The sequence below is a fragment of the Palaemon carinicauda genome, chromosome 3 (genome assembly GCF_036898095.1).
Source record: "Palaemon carinicauda isolate YSFRI2023 chromosome 3, ASM3689809v2, whole genome shotgun sequence".
Taxonomy (NCBI): domain Eukaryota; kingdom Metazoa; phylum Arthropoda; class Malacostraca; order Decapoda; family Palaemonidae; genus Palaemon; species Palaemon carinicauda.
In genome coordinates, this window is record NC_090727.1 from 87719887 (window position 1) to 87742229 (window position 22343).

Sequence of the window (22343 nt, forward strand, 5' to 3'; positions counted from 1 at the left end):
TCTCTTGGAAAATGACTGAAGTTTCTCAAAAAATTATCAAAAATATGCAAAAAAAAAAAAAAATTAAATCGCATTTTTTTTGCAAGGACGTACCGGTACGTCCATGGGGGTAAAAGGATGAGTTTTGTGAAACATACCAGTACATCCTTTGGGGGTAAAAGGATTAATTGCAAAGTCTTTGTAAGGCCTGTATATCCCAGAGCCATAGCTACGAGGAACCATAGTATACTTTTTATGCTCTATGTAAAGTTTCTATTCATGCTTTGATGTGGATTTTGTAGTCATTTGGAAAAAAATCCTTCTATTTACTTTTCCAATACATAAAAAAACAAATGATCAAACAAAAGTAGAAAAATATTATTGGATGATTTCTGAAAACTGCATCACTGCTTCAATGTTGAATCTAATATGGATCATGATGTATCAATGTGTCTAAAGGGATCAAAGTGTTAACCAATTTAAAGCCTCGCTCTTTCCTTGGATATATCATTAAATAGACATTGCTGGTGCATGAGTTGGGTTGAGAAGCATCCCCTAAGGTTATCCTTGTGGATCTGTAGTTGTTTACTTTTTAATTAACTGACAATGACTATAGTAAGAATGGTGTTTTTTTAGTTCCCCCTGTGAGGAGTGTGAAGGGTATATTAGCTTTGCCTACCAGCTGTACAGTAATATCTCGGCTATTTCTGGTGTTATAGTCCAGGTTCATCACCATGATAGCTGAAAAACTGTGAAGTTGATACAGAAATCTAATTTATATTTTTTTTATTTATATAATTTTTATTTATATAATTTTTCATATTTTTTCCATAATCTATAACTTAAAAAACTTTTATAAGCCCAAGAATAATTATTTTAATCTTTTGTAATCCCAAAAAGGACTTATTTTAAGCTTTTTGTTAGGTCAAAAATTACCAATTTAAACTTTATAAACAACAAAATAACTAAAGGAAGCCGTTGTATAGCAAAAAATGACTATATCAAGCTTTTTTTAGGGCATGAAATGACTTAGTTTAAGCTTTTGTAAGCCGAAAAAGGCCCTCAGAAACCCACGATATAAAGAGTAGTCTGTGATATAGATTTGAGACAGCCTCTTAACGCAATGACCAGGAAGAGAGGGAAGGTTGTTTCCCAGCAGAGCAAAGCACTGCCCAACATTGGATTTGCTTAGTAACTTATAGTTATCAGTTATATACCCTTTTTTGTTTTGTCTGGTCGTAAAAAATTGCCATAGGAGTAAACAAAAGTTTGTATTACTAGGAAAAATACAAATACAGTACAGTACTAAAAATTTATAGTATTTATAAATCTGCTCAGTACTGATGGAATTTGTGAATCACAATTTGGCAAGGGATTAATCTACAGTGTTATGTTGCTCTCTTGTTTTGGTTACTTCCTAAAAAGTTGTTGTTCACCATTTTGGTTCATCTGCATAACCCTTTTACCCCCAAAGGACGTACTGGTACGTTTCACAGAAGCCATCCCTTTACCACCATGGACGTACTGGTACGTCCTTGCAAAAAAATGCTATAAAAATTAGTTTTTCATATTTTTTGATAATTTTTTGAGAAAATTCAGGCATTTTCCAAGAGAATGAGACCAACCTGACCTCTCTATGACAAAAATTAAGGCTGTTAGAGCAATTAAAAAAATATATACTGCAAAATGTGCTGGGAAAAAAATAACCCCCTGGGGGTTAAGGGTTGGAAATTTCCAAATAGCCTGGGGGTAAAAGGGTTAACATTGCTTGGTGTTTCCTCTCTGGCCACCGAGAAACAACGGACTGGTCTGGTTGATATAACGAATGATGATAATCATAGTAATAATTACAATGCTATTCTTATAAATTGTGTATTTGAGGTTCCTAGAAATTAATTTAAAATTTCATTTCAGGTTACAGAAGACGAAAAATTGGATGCATTATTTCTGTTTCCTGCAAGAAGAATTTTTGGGACTTAACCTTTGCAGTTCAAGACATACTCAACAAAGAAATTTTCCAGAAGTTTCACAACTCGTCACCTTGATTTTAACGTTTTTAGCATCCATATTTAATTAATTTTTTTTTTTTATCACAACTTTTTTACTGTATAAATTTTTTTTTAAATTGATTTTTTATCAATTAGTAATTCCATGTTTAAATCATTTATAGTATTTTATCTCTTCTAAAGTTTTTAAAATTATTTTTTTATCAATTAGTTATTCCATGTTAAATCATGTACAGTATTTTATCTCTTCCAAATTTTTTAAATTATTTTTTTTATCAATTGGTAATTCCATGTTAACTCATTTACAGTATTTTATCTCTTCCAAATTTTTAAAAATTATTTTTTTTTTATCAATTGGTAATTCCATGTTAAATCATTTACAGTATTTTATCTCTTTCAAATTTTTTTCTGGTCATCTCTGTGATAATCTATCTATCTATCTATCTATCAAGGGACTTCCTCCAATTTGGAGGGGTAGCAGACATAAAAAAAAAAGTGGGGATAATGCATAAATTATTAAAGGCCAAATGCAATAACATTTTCATCATATAATTCTCAGCTCTAGACTTTACTATACAATTTTATACTTTAATTTTTGTTTCAAATTTACTCCGCATATCAATCAAAGTCACTTTGTTTTATGATCCTTCATTTGTGGTGGAAGATGGGAGGGAATGATTTTGGCACCCTAGCAGTACCAGTCAAACTTGGCTGAGTTCCTTATCAGGCAAAAAATAATCCCATGTTTTTTTTTTTTTTTTTTTTTTTTTTTTTTTTTTATGTCGGCTACCTCCCAAAATTGAGGGAACTGGATATGGTGGATAGATAGGTCTGTGTTGTTGAATGTCTTAGCCTCGAAGGCTTTGGTGTTACCAGTAGAACGGCCCACAATTTCTATGAGCGGCTAACGTTGTTCGCCATATAAAGCTCTGGTATTTTGACAAATGTGGCAGATTGGCCGTGGTTTTCTAATTTCTAATTTAGCAATTGAAAAGCTCTGGTTTTTTAATATAAATTGTTATGTACAGTAAATGTAAAACCTATTGTAAAGCTTTTCAAAAGGTATAATGCAGTTAAATTAATTCCATTTTTTATCAGAAAGTACTGGAGTGAACTTTATTTTTTACTTGACTTTGAATAAGTTTTATTTTTTAGATTTTAAGGTGAATAAAATATTGTTTGTGTTTTATTGATATCTCTCTCTCTCTCTCTCTCTCTCTCTCTCTCTCTCTCTCTCTCTCTCTCTCTCTCTCTCTCTCTCTCTCTCTCTCTCTCTCTCAGATGTTATGTAACCCCTTTTATGTTAATACTGTATTAAGAAACAGACTCTGATTCCAGTTATAATCAGTGTAAATATTTGATGGTAGAATCAAACCTTTGTAAATTTTTTCATTGCATTTATTTAATTTTGGAAAGATGATATTAAGTTATGTAGTGTCTTGCAGGTTTGTGAGATATCCCCAAAGTGTAAAAAATAGTCACCTATTCCTATATCCCATATGTAAAATGGTCATCTATTCCTATATCCCATATGTAAAATGGTCATCTATTCCTATATCCCATATGTAAAATGGTCATCTATTCCTATATCCCATATGTTTACATATACGGCTAAAATGTTATGCATAAATTTGTTAGCCATCTTTTTCCCATTTATTTATAACTATATTCATAATTGTTAACTAAGTACATATTGTTACCATACTGTAGTTCAGTATATTCCTGTTGTCTCCTTGTATGGCCGTAACACATCTACACTCTCCGGTGGCATTCCTATTAATCTTATTTTAATTGCAAAGGTAGAATTATTCCTTTTCGTGAAGGCATAAGCCACACTATTCCGTGTCTTATAAATTCCTTAGTGTAGTCGCCAGTGATATATTTTTCTCATCCTGAGTCCATTCCTTCCAAATTCCCTTTGAAATCTATGCATATAATGTGTAGCGTTTTACGTTTCCTGCGTAGAATCACGGTCTGAAATGTAAACACAAAGATTTGCGAGTTTTTTTCTTGCTTCCTCTCTTTAGTTTTCTCATTTTAGTAGAGCTTTACCTGTTTCATCTTTATTAAAGATTGCAATATACTTTTATTATTTCTCAGACTGTGTCTACACAGCAATTTCCTTATCTTTAACCTTAGGCTTCTATTTCATACATATTGCATTGGCTGTTAATCTTTTACGCATCTTTATAACGGTTTGGTCAAACTACCAAATAATGATAGTTTTTGGGTCTCATGCTCCTTCCATTCAACTTCGTTCAGGAATCTCTTCTATTTCCCAGGCATTTTAGCTGAATATTGTTTATTACATCTTTTCAAGTTTGTGTACTTCTGTCTTTACTGTTCTTTTTAGGATATAGTTCTCATTTTTAGGTATTGATGATAATTTCCTACTGAGATGTGTTAACTTACAGTTTATCATTTTCAAACCGCCTGTTTTTGTCCTTGTCATCTTTCAAATTGCATGAAATGTGGGCCCACCTCTGTTTGTGGAAATGATTCTTTCATCCCCCTGTCATCTTGCTTCTGTTCACATTTACTTTATTTAGTTTTTCTTCATTATGAACTTTATCCTATTTTTCCGATGTCACTTTGTTTTCCATGAATTCAACCAGTTAACTTTATCCTTCAAATGCCAAATTTGTAGTTTATTTTGAATCCTTTTCCTCGCTGCTTCTGGGAACAAGAAGTTTTACTCCATTTTAAACAGGAATTTGGCTGTTGTCATATCTCCCTTTGACGGTGACTTTAAGTCAGGTTTATTGATGCATCATCTTCTAGTAATCTAAATTCTTCCAAGTCCTCATGTGTCTCTGTCACTTGTGATACTCCTTTCCCTGCCAAGAAGTTCTTTTGACATTCTAGATAATTTTAAGATGAAATATAGAACTCATGAAATTACATTACTTTCTCTCGTTCAACGTTTCTTTTAAATCCACCGACTGTGTAGCTCGTGATATTTGTTTTCAAGTTAATCAGATTGTCGGTAATTCCTCTCATTAATTTGTGCTTTAAAAGTTTCCAATTCTACATTTTTGTCAGTTTTCCAGTTAGTAATAACTTTACTGACATTAATGGATCTTGTGAACCTCACTTTCATTTATGGTCTTGAGTCTCTCCAACACTACTACTACTACTTTCTCTCCCTCTGCTGTTAAGAAAACTACTATGCCATACTTTGGTATACCAGTAAACTAACTAATTTTTATAAATCCATCTGTTTTATGCCCAGACATTTCAGTCTTTTTCATTACTGCTTCCACTGTACATTGTTTGTTATCCTTCCCTTTACCTTACCTAGTTATTATGCCTTCCAGGGTTTGTTGTCTGTCATCAGCATTTATGCCATAAAGATTCCTATTCTTGTTTGCATTGAACTTTTTGCTTCCCAAACATTTTCCATAATTGACATATCTTTGTATTTTCTGCTCCTGTCTATCATTGTGTTTTAGCTAGTTCCCTTAATATTTGCCGGGGCTGCTTCAGAAAGTTCATCACTGACCATTACAAATGTTTTAAGTGCTTTGAGCTTTTACATTCCCTCAAATAACACTTCACAAATGATTAAATGGCTTGCTGAAAATCAGGAACACAAATGCTCTTGGATTTTAAGTCATGCCATTGAATTAGCACTTTTCTCTGTTGTATTGGTGTATCAAGTAATTCTTCTATCCCACTGCCTTTTTAAGCTCAGGTCTGTATAGTTCATATCTGATGCGGTATTTCTGTGTTTTTTATCTTCTCTCTCCACACACCTTTCTCTTGTAAATACATACATACATATACCAAAGGCACTTCCCCTAATTTTGGGGGGTAGCCGACATCAACAAGAAACCAAACAAAAAAGGGGACCTCTACTCTCTACGTTCCTCCAGCCTAACCAGGGACTCAGCCGAGTTCAGCTCTTGTACTCTTTCTTTTTCAATTCCTAATAGGTATAAGCCTTCATTTATGGCTTTCTTTTAGGCCTTCTATTACTACCATACCTTCTGAATTTATGACAGACCGTTCTTCGTCTTTAGTTCAAGCCCTCTACATATTTGAGGTCTTGGTATGTATTTCAACTTCTTAACACCACATCTCACACCTTCATATTTAGTACAATGTTTCCACTTTTCTGTGGCCACAGATTTCAACATTCTGTAGTCACACCCTTTTGAAAAATCTGTTTTTCATGACATTTTCCATGATTTTGTTTCAAAGAGTTTTACGAGTTTTGTGCAGCAAGTGAAAGCATTCACTGGTTCTATGATAATGGTACTATTTTATTTATTAGTAGCCTAGTTATCTCCCCTTTTATGAAATGCTTTAACTTCCCTTTTTCTTATTGCCTCCTCACCTTTACAGTTCAGTTCTTGTTTCCTTACAGATCAACATACAAGTTCATTTTAGGGTACACTATTCTCCTAGGATAGTTGAAAATCAAATGTCTTTACTCCTGTTGTTAGGTATTTATTTCATGTTGTATAAATAGATTTGTCTCATAACCTAATACATTTCCTTATAATTCTTAATGAGATAGTGTGCTTCTTTAAGTTTTAGTGATTAACACTCCTCATGCAGCCAAGAATTGAACAATATTACTATTAAATATTCTACTTGTTTATTTTATGATGCCTTTTTATAGATTCTACCTGCTTAACATTTGTAGTTTCTTGTATCTAAATAGATGTTCACTTGTGTCTTTCTCTTTTTTGCACAGGTTGTAACATTTTTTCTATATGAAAATTTGCTTTATAATCTTATATTTACTCATCTCATCTGCACAGCCTTGCATTTTCATAGTTCATTAAGGTACAGATTCTTGTTTATTCTTTCTGTAAACCAAGGGGTTTTTATATGCCATTTTCTTGTAGTTTTCCTTTAATATCTTGTCATTTTCCCCCATACGTTTTTAATCTTGGGGTTTTTGTTATATTTCTCTTTACTTGAAGTATTTTTTCAATTGTCTTTGCTAGGTCTTTTACCTAATTCCTTGGCTTTTCCGTCTCCTAAATTATTGCATAGAATTTTCTTGCAAATGATCCAGCAATTTTCATATGGAGATTGAAGTTGTTCATTTTCCCATGCATCTGTTAGCAGTGTCTCATCCGATTGGGTTGTGCCTTGATGCGTCCTTTTCTTGTACGGTATCCTGTCTGATTCTGCCACTGGTTTGTAACTAGCAATGAGATGTGGTTACTGAAATGCATTGAAGATAACTTAACAATTACCTATTGCCTTATTGATCTGCTGTATTCTCTTACATAAAGTATTCTCTCAATTGTCTTAGTAATATTCTATCTTTGCTAGGTCTTTTGCATAATTTCTTGGGTTTCTTGTCTCCTAAATTATTGCGTAGGATTTTCATGTAAATGGTCCATCAATTTTCATATGGAGATTGAAGTTGTTCATTTTCCCATGCCTCTGTTAGCAGTTTTTCATCCGACTGGATTGTCCTTATGCAACGTCATTTTCTTGTACTGTATCATGCCTGATTCTGCCACTTTTTCCTTACTGGCAGTGCATGGTGATAATGAAACCCATTGTAGTTGACTCTATTACTTTTTGCCTTATTGGTCTGCTGTATTCTCTTAGTTCTGCACTGTGAGTATTTCGCTTTCTTGCTTTTTGTTTTATTTAGTTTTCCTGCGTATATTTACTTATTTAACTATTTTCCTTGCCCTGAATCTCCATGATTAATGTCAATTGATCTTAATATAATAACTTCTCTCTGACCAAAGAAAATAGAGCACCAACACTTCAGTAATTATCAAAACTGTACTTACATTTTTTTCATGTTTTGAACTAAAGTATTTATAATGGTATTGTTTGGGACTTTATATTGCAACTTCATTTCATTTTCTTATTTGATCTTGTAATAATTTAGTGCACCAGAAATTGCTTATACTTTTGTAATCCAGAACACAGATTGTGTCAATATCTGTTTCGTTTAGTACTGTACATTATCCACAATAGCCACACGTATCCTCGCGGTAATTTTCACTTGGCTTCCTTTTCAGTCTCTATATTCTGTGCTTTTCAGTAGTCCTTTATTCATTACAATCTTCCACATTATATTCATTTCAAGATCTGTTTTCTCAGAAAGTCATTAACACTAGGTTCTATATATAGAGCTTCTAGGATCCACCCATTCAGTATTCATTTATAGCTTTTCTCAGTGGTAATGTAAACGGTAAATGCCTTAGGGCTAATTTTTGATGGACACCAACAGCTGTCCATAGTTCATCTGATACTCCAGGCCCTGTCTTTACTCTAGATTTAGTGTAAAAGTGGGATAACCAACTTGACCCTTAACTTTCTTTTATTTTATTTTTACTTTTGTTGTCTCATTATAGTGACTCAAAGTGGAACTCCAGCATGTAGCCAAACTCACATTAGTCAATTTTACCATTTTTCTCAGCCTTTTGTTTAATGCCTTTTCCCTGACTTGTATTTGCATACCATTTTTCAAGCTGTGTTGTTCAAGTTCCACTTTGCAGTTCATCGCTATTTCCGTTGCATACTATTAACGTAAAACTTTCCTACTCACTTAGACTTGTCTATTTTATTTCAAGTCTTTAAATTTTCTGGTTCCCATTTCCTTTGCATGCCATTGATGTTAGACTTTTTCCAACTCATTTAGTCTTGTCTACTTATTCCAAGAATATACTTTCTGGTCTTTTTCCTTTACATACCATTATTGTAAGGCTTTTTCCAACTCATTTAGCCTTGTCTATGTTTTCTGGTCTCGTTTTTCTTTTGCATACCATTAATGTTAGACTTTTTCCAATTCATTTAGCTTTGTCTATTTATTTCAAGTCTATGTTGTCTGGTCTCGTTTTCCTTTGCATACCATTAGCGTAAGACTTTTTCCAACTCATTTAGCCTTGTCTATGTTTTCTGGTCTCGTTTTCCTTTGCATACCATTAGCGTAAGGCTTTTTCCAACTCATTTAGCCTTGTCTATGTTTTCTGGTCTCGTTTTTCTTTTGCATACCATTAATGTTAGACTTTTTCCAATTCATTTAGCTTTGTCTATTTATTTCAAGTCTATGTTTTCTGGTCTCGTTTTCCTTTGCATACCATTAGCGTAAGACTTTCCAACTCATTTAGCCCTGTCTACTTGTTTCAAGTCTACATTTTCTGGTCTCCTTTTCTTTTGCATACCATTAATGTAAGACTTTTTCCAACTCATTTAGCCCTGTCTACTTATTTCAAGTCTATATTTCCTGGTCTCCTTTTCCTTTGCATACCATTAATGTAAAAGTACTCACTCAGTCTTGTCTACTTTATTTCAAGTCTTTAAATTTTCTGGTTCCCATTTCCTTTGCATGCCATTGATGTTAGACTTTTTCCAACTCATTTTAGTCTTGTTTACTTATTCCAAGAACATACTTTCTGGTCTCCTTTTCTTTTGCATACCATTATTGTAAGACTTTTTACAATGCATTTAGTCTTACTTTTTTTTAGTATATTTTCTGGTCTCAATTTATTTTGCATACCATTAATGTAAGACTTTTTCCAACTCATTTAGTCTTGTCTGCTTATTCCAGGAATATATTTTCTGGTCTCCATTTCCTTTGCATACCATTAATGAAAGACTTTTTCCTACTCATTTAGTCTTGTCTGCTTATTCCAGGAATATATTTTCTGGTCTCCATTTCCTTTGCATACCATTAATGAAAGACTTTTTCCTACTCATTTAGTCTTGTCTGCTTATTCCAGGAATATATTTTCTGGTCTCCATTTCCTTTGCATACCATTAATGTAAGACTTTCCTACTCATTTAGTCTTGTCTACTTATTTCAGGTCCGTATGTTCTGGTTACCTTATTTTTTTTATTTCCAAAATGATCTCTTTTACACTCTTCTGTTGCTAATCTCTCTCATTCATCAGTTAATTTAATTCCTTCAGAAAATTTTTGGATTCACGCTATCCATACTTATAGTATCGTCCATTTACAATCCTGATTATTTTCTCTATCCCTGTGCTGTATTTAGATTCTGATTTCATTCCTCCCAACTCCTCATCGCCCTTTCCACATGCCTTTTAGCCTCTGCTTCTCCCTTTACATCACTAATTTCTCTCTTTTGTACTTGACCTGTATTCCTTTCTCTTTAGTGATTTGTCCATCACATCTTAGTATTCGTGTAACTCCAATCTGATGACACACTGTCCACTACATCTGACAATTATTTGATGCCGTCTTTCAGCGACTAATACAGACCAGTTTTGCTGCTGTATTTTGTCAATACTTTCTCTTGATACTCCTATTTTAGCTTTTTTTCAGTTTTACTATATTTTTTACAAAAAAAAATTTCTTTTTTCATTTATCTTTAGTCTGCAACATCAACATGCAGTCTGTGCATGCATCTCCAGGCATGACAGCAAAGCCCCTTTTCTCTGCTGCAGTTTGTACTTTGATACAATAACGTAGATCTATGTTAAAAGATTGTATTCGGAAACTGAATTCTTGGCATAAGCAGAACTCTAAAACTGTTTCTCGCTCCTGGATTTTGGTTGTGGGTATACCACAAGAGGCCCTATCTAGCCAAAAGGGCCGGCCAATCCAAGGAATGTGTTCTTAGTTTTCTCCTTGTATGCTGTACTATCTGATCATGTCACCAACAGCAGTCTTATCCATTCCTGTATGTTCATTTTGGTCTCTTATCAGTGTTTCTTCTGACCAAGGCATTTACGTTACTGAATGTAATAACCTGTCCGTAAGACCTTGCTTTCCTTTTGCCCAAGACCATCTTAATTTTCATAATTCTTTCAATTATATGCCCTGCCTCTTTCATTTCAGCAGCCATTTTATCTTAGATTGGCTTTTGTATTATTTTTTTTTAGACTGTCTCACTGCTGTTCCATCAGAATTAACATTTCCCTTTGTTACTCCTCTTGAAGTTGACACAAGCTCATTTAGAAAACCATTTTCTCTTAAAGATGAGATGGTTATTTTTCATCCCTTCAGCATTAACACACCTCCCTTACTTCCCCAACATAGTTTTCACGTATAGTAGTGTTTATTAGCTTGTTTTTAGCTAATTTTTCACATTCAGTATTCTTTACTAACTTGCTTTACTATATCCTTAATAGTGAATCCGGTTTACAATGTGTGGTAAATATAATCATATCGTGACTACCACATTCCATATCCAAATTTAGTTATATTTTCTCATGACTTGAGATGACATGGTTTTCTTTCTTAATTTAATCTCATTTACTCTCTTGCTTGAATACTTTCAGATGTTTTATTATCTTTTAAGAAATGTCTCATCCCCTTAATAACAAATTTCTCATCATCATGTTTAGTTCTTGGCTACTTCCCACTCTGCTACTTGCTTTTATCTCCTCGTAAACCACGGCCAGTAAGCCTTGTTTGTTGTTGCTACATCGTCTTCCAACTGAACCCTTGTAAGTTCATTTGCTTATATTATCTGTCCAATCTTTTTTCTCTTCATAAAATGTCCTGGCAATACTCTGCCCAATTCATTTGACACTAATTCCCTGACATTTCTGTAAAGATGCAATGTACTGTATCTAATGGAAAGTGTTAGGTGTTTGCAATCATGAAATCACCTTTTTCCTCCTAAATTTGGCTGCTTTCTTATCTATCTAGGGAAGTCGATACTTGTTATCAGTCAGGATTTTAGCCATCTATTCCCCTTCTTTGCAAAATAAATTTGTTTCTTCTTGTACCTTTGTTGAAAAGTATGTTTTAATATTTTTCTTCGTATCAATATACTATTTCATCTTTTCATATTAAATGATGAATTTTATTCAACAGTTCATAAAACTTTTGTCACTATTTTTTCCTCATTCTCTTAGCAATGACTTAAATATTTAATACCATCTTTCTAATGAAATTCCTTTTCCGTGGTTTTATTGGCCACTGAAACCCTAAATTTCCCATGTACAGTATACCGTCTCAGCCTATCTATTATTCAATGTCAGTTTATTTTTAAAGTTAGCTGCATAAAGAGAGTCAAATTAAATTATTCTTGCCAACCATTATGGGATACGTCTTTGCTCGTAAGACTAATTTAGAGATTCTATCCGAAGCACTGTAGTATACGTGTCTTTGCTCATAAGAATAAGAAATCTCAGTGGCCTACGTTGATTTTTGCATTGAGTAATCATTTGAGCATCCCTAAAGGGTATGATTCTGTATTGCATTTTGATTAGGATACTGTAATTAACTCGCTTTTTAATTTGTTACTGTGATTCAGAACCTGCATGATCTTATCAGAATTAACATTAAAGGTGGTTAAAATAACACTATGTAGGGAAAAATGTTTGATATCTTATAATCTGTTCCTTTCCAATCTTTGATATGTATGGAAAACTGTTTGATATCTTATAATCTGTTCCTTTCCAATGTTTGATTATTATACTTTTTGTTGTCAACCTTGCACACACTCATACTACCTGCTGAATTATCTTTCAATCACCCATGTTCATACAAGCTAATGGTTTACAAAAGATATAAACTCCTGATTTCCAGTGATTGGTGTTATTTAGACAGTTATTTTTGTATTTGTATTTATTATTTGCGATGAGTTTACCCTGTGGTGATGTTTCACAACAAGCCTTGATTCTCAGTGTGGAATTCCCCGTGTTGTATATCCTATTTTCTCTTATAGTAAAATATTTTGGTTTGCAAATAAATGCTGCTTTTGAGCTGTGTTTGTGGCATATGCTTTTGTTGTAATTTTAGTTTTAAGAAATAAGTTTCCCAAGGTCATGTAGTTTGTGTTTGGGGTCTCTCTTGAGATAGATCTTCCTCGTGTAGTTACAGTCCGTTGAGTGTTTGGGGTCTCTCTTGAGATAGATCTTCCGACAGTCCGTTGAGTGTTTGGGGTCTCTCTTGAGATAGATCCTCTCTGTGTTTCCTTCTGAAGAGTTGCGTTGTGCTATAGGACACTTTTGGACATTGGTTGACCTTTGGTTCCTCTTTGCAAAGCATACCTGTATTATCTTTTCAAACTAAAAAGGAATTTCATACTAATATAATTAATTTCGTTTTGAACTAGGCTAATTAAAATAGAATTATTTTCTTCTGTGGAAACATGAATAATAATTAGGGGACATGGCTTGAACATTTGGAAGGGAAGGGAGGTTCGTCTGGTAGTCATTCTAGTGTTCAAACATTGCACGGAAAAGTCTATTTTTATTAAAGTCTCTTAATGTTAATTCATTACTTAATAAGCTGTTTACTGAGTTGAATAATTGTGGGCTTCCGAGCCAATATTACAAGCTGCTTGTAAGATTGCAAATAGAAGTTTGCAAATGTTTTTCAATTTTTTTTAGAAGATTGCATTGCATATTTGATATTGGAGTGACTCTCTGCATAGCCTTGCGCACAAATGCCCAAAAAAAAAAACACCAAGTTACTGATTTTTTTATTTGGTGTTTTATTATTGGTAGGTGAAATTACTGTGAATTCCCTTGCCTTTTCTGCTTGTAAATCTTTATCTGTATTGGAATCCTCTTTGTCTCATGTTAGATCTCAAGATTATCATTTCTCTAGTGATGTTCCATTACTGATTGCTGTACTTGTTTGCTCATCACTCCATTGTAATTCTGAAAACAATGCTCTTCTCATTATTTAGAGATTGCTTTAGTATTGCTGCTGCTGGCCCAGCCCTTTCACCTGCTCTGTGACCTTAGATGTCAGGATGCCTGAAAACTTTAAATCAATCAGTCAATCACCTGCTCTGCATAACAGCCTGCCAACTCCTCGGTGGACTACTCCTGCACGTGTATGTTCACTTGTAAACTAATCTGGGATGCTCGTTCTTTAACGTTTATGCTATCGCTTTGAACAGTGCTGCTTTCCATACCATCTTGATTTTTAAAGGAACACTGTTTTTTTTAGCTAATATTTAGCTAACTTTGATGACTAATTACCACAAAAACAACAACTGTTGACGTACAGTGTCTTTACCAGACTCCTCAAATCTAAAAGAATCTTTATGCCTGGGTGGCAGGTATGTTTCAAGAGCATCTATATAATAGAATTGCCTCTCTTATTGGTTTTTTGGCTGCATCATCATCTGTGCTCCTGCCGTTACAACTGCTTGTTTTCTGTGCTGTTCCTGCAGGGAATTGATGCCTTGCCAGGCTACCGTTGCACATTTTTATGGTCGATCTACAGCCTCTCGCTGCTGCTTTGATGTCCGACTTAATTGCTGGTGTAACTAGTATTACTTGGGTACATACAGATACTGATGCTGTGCTTGTTTCTTTTGATTCTGTACCTTTTTCTGGGGTTTGTTTCTCTGCCTTTTGGTACTGTTTTGACCTTTTTACTGCTGAACACATTATCGGCCGGGCAATTTCGTTTGTTCGTATGCAGAGTTTGGCATCTGCTACTTCTACTACTGTATTCTTGTAATGTATAGTGTCTTTCCATGATTGCCATGAGTCAGTTCTGTCTTGACATCTGCTGTATCTTTTCATGGCTGCCTTCTCTGTTATTCTACTGTATTCTTGTAATGTATAGTGTCTTTTCCATGATTGCCATGAGTCAGTTCTGTCTTGACATCATCTTTATCTTTACATGGCTGCCTTCTCTGTTATTCTACTGTATTCTTGTAATGTATAGTGTCTTTTCCATGATTGCCATGAGTCAATTCTGTCTTGACATCTGCTGTATCTTTTCATAGCTGCCTTCTCTGTTATTCGTCACTCCTGTATTACATTGACAGATGTAACAACCTGCCGTGCGAGCTTTTTCACACACCGAGTTTCTGTATTGTACTGCTTAGAATGCTCTGCCAACCACTTGAATGGACAGAATTTGTCTTTTCTGGATTTTTATCACTGACAGCATTTTCTGCCTTAGTTCTGTGGGCATGTTACATTTCTCAATCAGGTTATCCAAAAGCTTCCCCTCATATTCTACTCATTTCTGGGAATTTGACTTCCATATCTAGTAAACATCATTCTTCTGAGTCCAAATCAGTTTTCAAGTAGATGGTGTTTCAAGTTTTAATTTATCATCTGTAGGAAACGTCTCTCATCGGATTCTTTTTGAAGGAAGACCCTGTGCTAGAGGTTCTTCCTTAGGGGCATCTTTATTGGCTTTTTTCCCTTGACTTTCATCAAGTGATATGTACCCTGCAATAAGACAACTCTCTTATGTTTCAGCCTTTAGTATGATCTACCAGTATGAATTATCAAATGGAGACATCAAAGAATCTGCTTATTCCTTACAGGAGTGAGGGTTCAGTTATGGCTCAAGTGTGCTTGCTCATACATTTGCTCACTAGTTGATTTTGTAGTGATAGTTCATTCATCTTTATGCCATCCATTAGATGGTATTATAGCCGGTTTACTATATACTGTTTCTTTGATTCACTTTGCTCCCTGTATCATCTTGATTTTAGAAACAACTGCTCTGCCTTTTCATGTCGCTTTGACATTCAATTGCAACCACAACCACTTCTGTGTTGTATTTTGTCTTTAATAGACTGCTCAAATTCAGGTAAATATTTTTTACATTGATATCAGACATGATTCAAGAGCATTTATGTAATATAAATGTCTCATTGCATTTTGTGGCTGCATCCTCATCTATTCCGCTGCTAATGTAAGGCTAGTAATTCCTCCTTTTGATAATAAACTGCTGGTGTTACTAGCACTGCTGAGGTTTATGTTGCTAGTAAATGATTGATTCTTTTAATGCTATACCTGTTCTGAGGTTTGTCACTCAGCTTTTTGGTACTGTTTTGAAGTTCTATATTGCTCCAATTTTAATCAATATGACAGTTTTCATTGGTTCATTTGAAGAATTAGGGGTCTTCAGCTATTGCAATTCCTGTAATGCCTATAGTGTTAGGTCCATGATTGCCATGAACTTGTCTGTCATAACATTTATGATTTTACTGCTGTATCTTTCCGTGGCTGCCTTGTCAGTTACACATCACTCCTTCATTCCATTGACAGGAGTAACTGCCTTGTCAGTTACACATCACTCCTTCATTCCATTGACAGGAGTAACTGCCATGCCAGCTTTTCCACTCACAGTTTGTGTACGCGATTGCTTCTGAGAATGCTCTGCCAACCACTTCCACTTTGATGGACTGAATTATTCTTTTCCTTGATTTTTATTGCTGGCAGCAACTTCTGCTCTATTTGTGTTGGCAGAAGTCGTGTTTTTCAGAGATAGGTTATCCAGAAGCCCTCTCGTACTGTAATTGCTTTAGGGATTTTGATTTATTCTTATGACCATTTCACGTCTATTAAACGTCAGTCTTCTAAGTTTTTTGAGTTTATCCAGAAGCCCTCTTGTACTGTAATTGCTTTAGGGATTTTGATTTATTCCTATGACCATTTCCTGTCTATTAAATGTCAGTCTTCTAAGTTTTTCGAGTTTATCCAGAAGCCCTCTCGTACTGTAATTGCTTTAGGGATTTTGATTTATTCTTATGACCATTTCACGTCTATTAAACGTCAGTCTTCTAAGTTTTTTGAGTTTATCCAGAAGCCCTCTCGTACTGTAATTGCTTTAGGGATTTTGATTTATTCCTATGACCATTTCCTGTCTACTAAACGTCAGTCTTCTAAGTTTTTCGAGTACAGTGAACCCTCGCTACTTCGCGGTTCGACCATCGCGGATTCACTTCGCGGATTTTTTTCATAACCCATATATATATACATATTGGTAATAACAAAATCAACATACTGTACTGAATAATCAATATAATCGATGCAAAAACTAACCTATACACAGATGTATACAGTAAATGCGTTTGTTTCTTCATTATGATCAGAGAAACGTAAACAAAACATTGGTTGCCATTTTTTATCGTGCTTTTTGGCGTGTTTAGGAAACGCATGATATAAAATCGCCTTTCATATTTGTGCCTGTTCTAGTTTAGGGTACTGTAGTACATGCATTAAGTGTTCTGTACATTAAAGGGTAGTTTGTTAACAGTACTACGTACAAGGGAAGGTTTTAAAAGTCTGAATATACATGTTAAATAAATAGGTAAATATGGTGTCACTACTTCGCGGATTTTCACCTATCGCGGCCGGGTCTGGAACCTATCTACCGCGATAAACGAGGGTTCACTGTAATATCAAAAACCAACTTGCAAGGAGGCAATTTTTTAAGTTTTGGATTTACTATTTTTGAGTTTGTCGTTGGAAACATCTTTCCTCTGATCCCTTTTAAAAGAGGGCATTCTACCAGAGGTTGAGCCACACATATGGTTACCTTTATTACTGTAGTTTTTTCCCTTCTTAACTTTCATCAAGTTATGTGTTGCCTACCTTGTGATGAGGCAAGGCTCTTTAGTTTCAATCCAGCTTTTGGTATGACCTATAGGTAGGAATTATTAAATGGAGATATCAAAGAATGTATCTATTCTTTACACGAGTTAGGGTCATTTTTTGGAATTGTGGTGTGCTTGTTCATACATTCACTCAGTAGTTGATTTAATTTTGGTGGTTTTTTAGCTGTAAGTCATCCATAATTTTAGTATAGTTTGCTATTTACTATTTCTTTAATTTGTTTTGCTCCCTTTACTATCTTGATTTTAGAAAAGACTGTTGTGCCTTTTCATATTGCTTTGATGTTTAATTGCAACCACAACCAATTTTGTGTTTTCGTACATTGTCTTTAATAGACTGCTCAAATCTGATTAAATATATTTGCATTTATATAATGTAAATGTCTCGTACCTTGTGGCTGCATCGTCATCTGTTCTGCTGCTAGTGTAAGGCTTGATAACTCCTTTTGTTGCTAGTACTGCAGAGGTTTACGTAGCTAATGAATGATTGTTTTAGTGCCATGCCTGTTCTGAGGTTTGTCACTCGGCCTTTGAATGCTGTTTGGACTTGCTTTTATATCTGCAACTTTGATGAGTTCTGTCATTAAATATTTGTTCATATGAAGAGATAGGGTCTTAAACTATTGTAATTCCTGTATTGCCAAAGGTGTTTGCTCCGTGATTGCCACGAGTCATGTCTCGTAACATTTATGATTATTTTGTCTTTTAATGGCTTCCTTGCCAGTTATACATCACTCCTCCATGACATCGATAGGGATAACTGCAGCTGTGCCAGGTTTTTCACACACCAAGTTTGTGTATGCAGATGTTTCTATTCCTGCTGAGAATGCGTTGCCATCCACTCTGTCACTTTGAAGGACTGTATTCTTTTTCTCCAGGATTTTTATCACGTACAGCATTTTCTGCATTAGTTGGTAGGGCAGAAGTTGTTTTTCTCAGCCTGGTTATCGAGAAACCCTCTCGTACTGTAATTGCTCTAGGGATTTTTATTCCTATGACCATTGCACGTCTAGTAAACTTCATACTTCTGTTTCTTTCGTTCAATTTCAAAACCTTTTTGCAAGCATGCAATGTTTTGAATTTGAATGTGTCAGCTGTTGGAAACATCTTTCCTGTGATTCTTTTTAAAAGAAGACACACTGCTGGAACCTGTGGTTTACGTAGGGCCCCCTTAGTAGCTCTTTCTCTTTCTTTTTAGCTTTAAAGCAATGTGTACCCTGCGATGAGTTAAGGTGTGCTTGTTTATCATCTTGCCATAGGTATGATCTCTTACGTTATCAATAAATAAGCTTGTCCCTTGCAAGAGTGACGTCTCATTTATGGATTTAACGTGTATGCACATGCTTTCACTTGGTAGTTAACTTTCTCCAGGTTCTCATTACCTGTAGGGTGCTGTCTGAAATTTCTAAAAACCTGGCTTGCACCTAACTTTGTAGTCTTTCAATTTACATCTGCTCCTGTTTCCTTTCTCTCTGTGCCGACCAACCTCTTGTTAACTTGCTTTAGAGTCGAACGGTGTAGTTTTCCTCCAATTGTACATTGGTGTTGTGCCATATGGCGTAAATTCTGTAAATACAGCCATCCATTTGCAAGTTTTTATAGGTTAGTATGTCTTGGGGGATTTTACACTGCAAATTAAGGTCAATTATGATTGATAGGATTTTCAGAAGTATCGCTACTGTATGCTTAGACCTTAATTTACTCACAAAGATAGAAACTCGCAATGCATCATACCTAATGTTTTTAGAGTAGGTTTTGTTTATCTTTTTGTTACTCGGATTTTCTTAAATTGGATAAGATTAACCACCTCAATAAGTTAAACTCAACTCTGAGCTGGTGTTGCATTTGGCAGTAGTTGCACTCTTGACATCTTAATTGACTTTTATAGAGACTTTCCAGTCTTGTGATAAGTTAGTACCAACCTAATTGAACAAGATTAAAGTTTCTATGGTCCTTTTTAGACTTTGAGAGTCTGATTAGTCTTATTACTCGGCTTCTTAATCGGATAAAAAGCCATTGGGTGGTTTCTCCTTGACTTGCTGAATGTATACAACCCTTTGCGTCCCTTGCATTTCATACTGTAAATATTTCATAGGGGTCATTGCTGCCTTACATCAGTTATTGAATTAATTTTTTTAAGTACTATATCTGTTTCAACTTCTTTGGTTGATCTTGCTGTTTAACTGCTTGTAGGTTTCCTCCCCAGTTACAGCCGTGAAAGTGTTGCTCATTTTCAGTTTTTAAAGGTACTTCCTGTCAACCCTGAAGAACTAAAAACTCTAATCAGACTATCTGAGCTTGGCCAAAACTAAAGCCACCCTTATGTATGGTTGTCTCATTGTTTCTAATCTTCATCCTTTGTTGAATATTAGGTTGTCGGTTAATCAGGTCTGTTGCCAGTTTTTTCTGCCGAGTTTGTGGTAATGTTTACCGATTTTTCCTAAAAACCCCCTTGAGAGAAAAATCTGTCGTAGTTGCTGATACTCGTACTGTACTATATGCTCGATGTTTGCGTATCGCATGATCAGCAAAGTTGTACTAGTCGGGGCCAACCTCATTATGTTGGTTGTTTCGCTTCTATCCTCACTGACCTGTGATGATGAAAACTGACCAAACTCCTGACATGTCTGAGGCCTTTGTCCCACAGTGTACCAGAAATGACTGCATTTATTGGTGTTGACGTTTGTGCCTTGCTAATGCCAGTTAGATCATAGTTCTTGCTTTACTGAATATATGTTGAAATTAAATATGATTTTAATGATAACCCTTCCTCCATCCTTGCTCTACTGATGTTGTTGAATATCTGTTGTAATTTGGCAGTTGGGTAATATGGAAATCAGGAGTTAATATTGCCTGTTGCTAGGACACGAAGTGGCATTTGTAACATTGAAAGGTTTGCATTGGGTGATTATTCAGTTTCCCTACATGTAGATTCTGTCATTAAAGTCTCCATTATTAATATTCTCTCTCTCTCCTCTCTCTCTCTCTCCGTCTCTCTCTCTCTCTCTCCTCTCTCTCTCTCTCTCCTCTCTCTCTCTCTCTGAACCACTTAGAAATGACAGGGAGTCTCTCATTTTCTCAACAGGTTAGTAATACAAGCAATCTCTCTCTCTCCCTTTTTTTCCTTATTTCCTCTCTCTCCTCTCTCTCTCTCTCTCTCCTCTCTCTCTCTCTCTCTCTCTCTCTCTCTCTCTCTCTCCTCTCTCTCCTCTCTCCTCTCTCTCTCTCTCTCTGAAAAACTTAGAGGTACAGATAGTCTCTTTCTCTCAACCGGTTAGTTATATAAGTTCTCTCTCTCTCTCTCTCTCTCTCTCTCTCATCTCTCTCTCTCTCTCTCTCTCTCTCTCTCCTCTTCTCTCTCTCTCTCTCTCTGTGAAAAACTTAGAGGTACAGATAGTCTCTCTCAACAGGTTAGTAATACAAGTAATTCTCTCTCTCTCTCTCTCTCTCTCTCTCTCTCTCTCTCTCTCTCTCTCTCTCTCTCTCTCTCTCTCTCTCTCTCTCTCTCTCTGTGTGTGTGTGTGTGTGTGTGTGAACCACTTACAAATACAGGTAATCTCTCTAACTCTCAATAGGTTAGTAATACAAGTCTCTCTCCTCTCTCTCTCTCTCTCTCTCTCTCTCTCTCTCTCTCTCTCTCTCTCTCTCTCTCTCTCTCTCTCTCTCTCAAATTTATAATTCCAATCGTACTCCAAGGTGGTGTTCTGTATATAAATTGATATGAAGAAATTAATATTCAATCTGAAACGTACTTATCAAAGTATGATTTAACGTATTTTCTAAATCTCAACATCTGAAGGAGAAATGCCTAATATAGCAATGGATCCATTTAATTGCATCCCATAAGGTAACAGTCAGTTCCTTGAAAAAAAAGAAAAACAAGTCTCAAAACTAATTGTGCTTAATCTGTTTAAAAAGAGGGTAAAAAGGTTTATAGGCTAAATTTCAAAGGAAACCAAAAAGCTAAATGGTGACCATAAATATGAGTTATGATGTCACAATGTTCCATAAGTGACGTCATTGTTCACATGATGTCACAAGGCTAAGTTTCAAAGGGTAAAAAACTCAAAACCAGTTATGACGTCACAGGTTCATAAGACGTCACATGGCTATTTTCAGTGTAAAAAAGCTATAAAGTAACCAATGAGTTATGACGTCACGGTGCTGCTCGTGTGACGTCACAAGTCTATGAGTTATGACGTCACATTGTTCACGTGACGTCACAAGGCTAAGTTTCAAAGGGTAAAAAGCTATCAAATAGTCAGTTATGACGTCACCGTGCTTCATAAGTGACGTCATTGTTTACTTATGACGTCATAAGGTCGTTTCAAAGTTAATAAAACTTAAATAACTAGTTATGACGTTACAATTCATAAGTGACGTCATTGTTCACTTATGACGTCACAAGGCCAAGTTTCAAAGTAAAAAGGCTATATCAAATAGCTAGTTATGACGTCATCTATTTAGGATGTCATAATTCATAAGTGACGTCATTGTTCACTTATGACGTCACAAGGCCAAGTTTCAAAGTAAAGCTACATCAAAACTAGTTATGACGTAATCTATTTAGGACGTCACAAGGTTAGTTTCAAAGGGTGAAAAAGGCTAAATAACCAGTCACGGTGCTGCTCATGTGACGTCATTATTCACTTATTACGTCACAATGCTAAATTTCAAAGTAAACAAAACTTCCATAAAAGCCCAATGAGTTATGACGTCACAATGTTCCATAAGTGACGTCTTTCAGTTATGACGTCACAGTCAATTTCTGTGGGTATGACGTCACCTTTATAATGCATTGTTAATGTAATACTTATGGGAAAATAAAACCTTTAAATTTTACTGGACACCATTTTATTTAAATCCTTAAAAAATACATTCATTAATAAAATAGTCACCCATAAAAGAAAGAGGTAAAATTAAAACAATTTTTTTTATTTTTGTTACTCCTTGAAGCCAGCATTGCAATGATCCAAGGGAGTGTTCTCGGCAGGGAGTAACCAGCCAGTTATCAGCTTCGAAGCAAATTCAAAGACCCGTTTTCTAAGCTAACAGCTGATTCCTGAGATGGGAAA

General features: G+C 35.1%; 2 long non-coding RNA genes across 3 annotated transcripts in view; both read left to right on the forward strand.

Moving 5' to 3' along the window:
* Positions 1-2024, forward strand: part of LOC137637782 (uncharacterized) — a 114246-nt gene extending 112222 nt beyond the window's left edge. For both annotated transcript variants that reach the window (XR_011043802.1, XR_011043803.1), the window contains one exon: positions 1894-2024. This is a non-coding gene — a long non-coding RNA (uncharacterized lncRNA). The remainder of the gene's footprint in view (positions 1-1893) is intronic.
* An 18464-nt stretch (positions 2025-20488) lies between these two features.
* Positions 20489-20788, forward strand: LOC137637783 (uncharacterized). Its single transcript, XR_011043804.1, has 2 exons — positions 20489-20541; positions 20679-20788. It is a non-coding gene; the product is annotated as an uncharacterized lncRNA (long non-coding RNA).
* The last annotated feature ends 1555 nt before the right edge of the window (positions 20789-22343 follow it).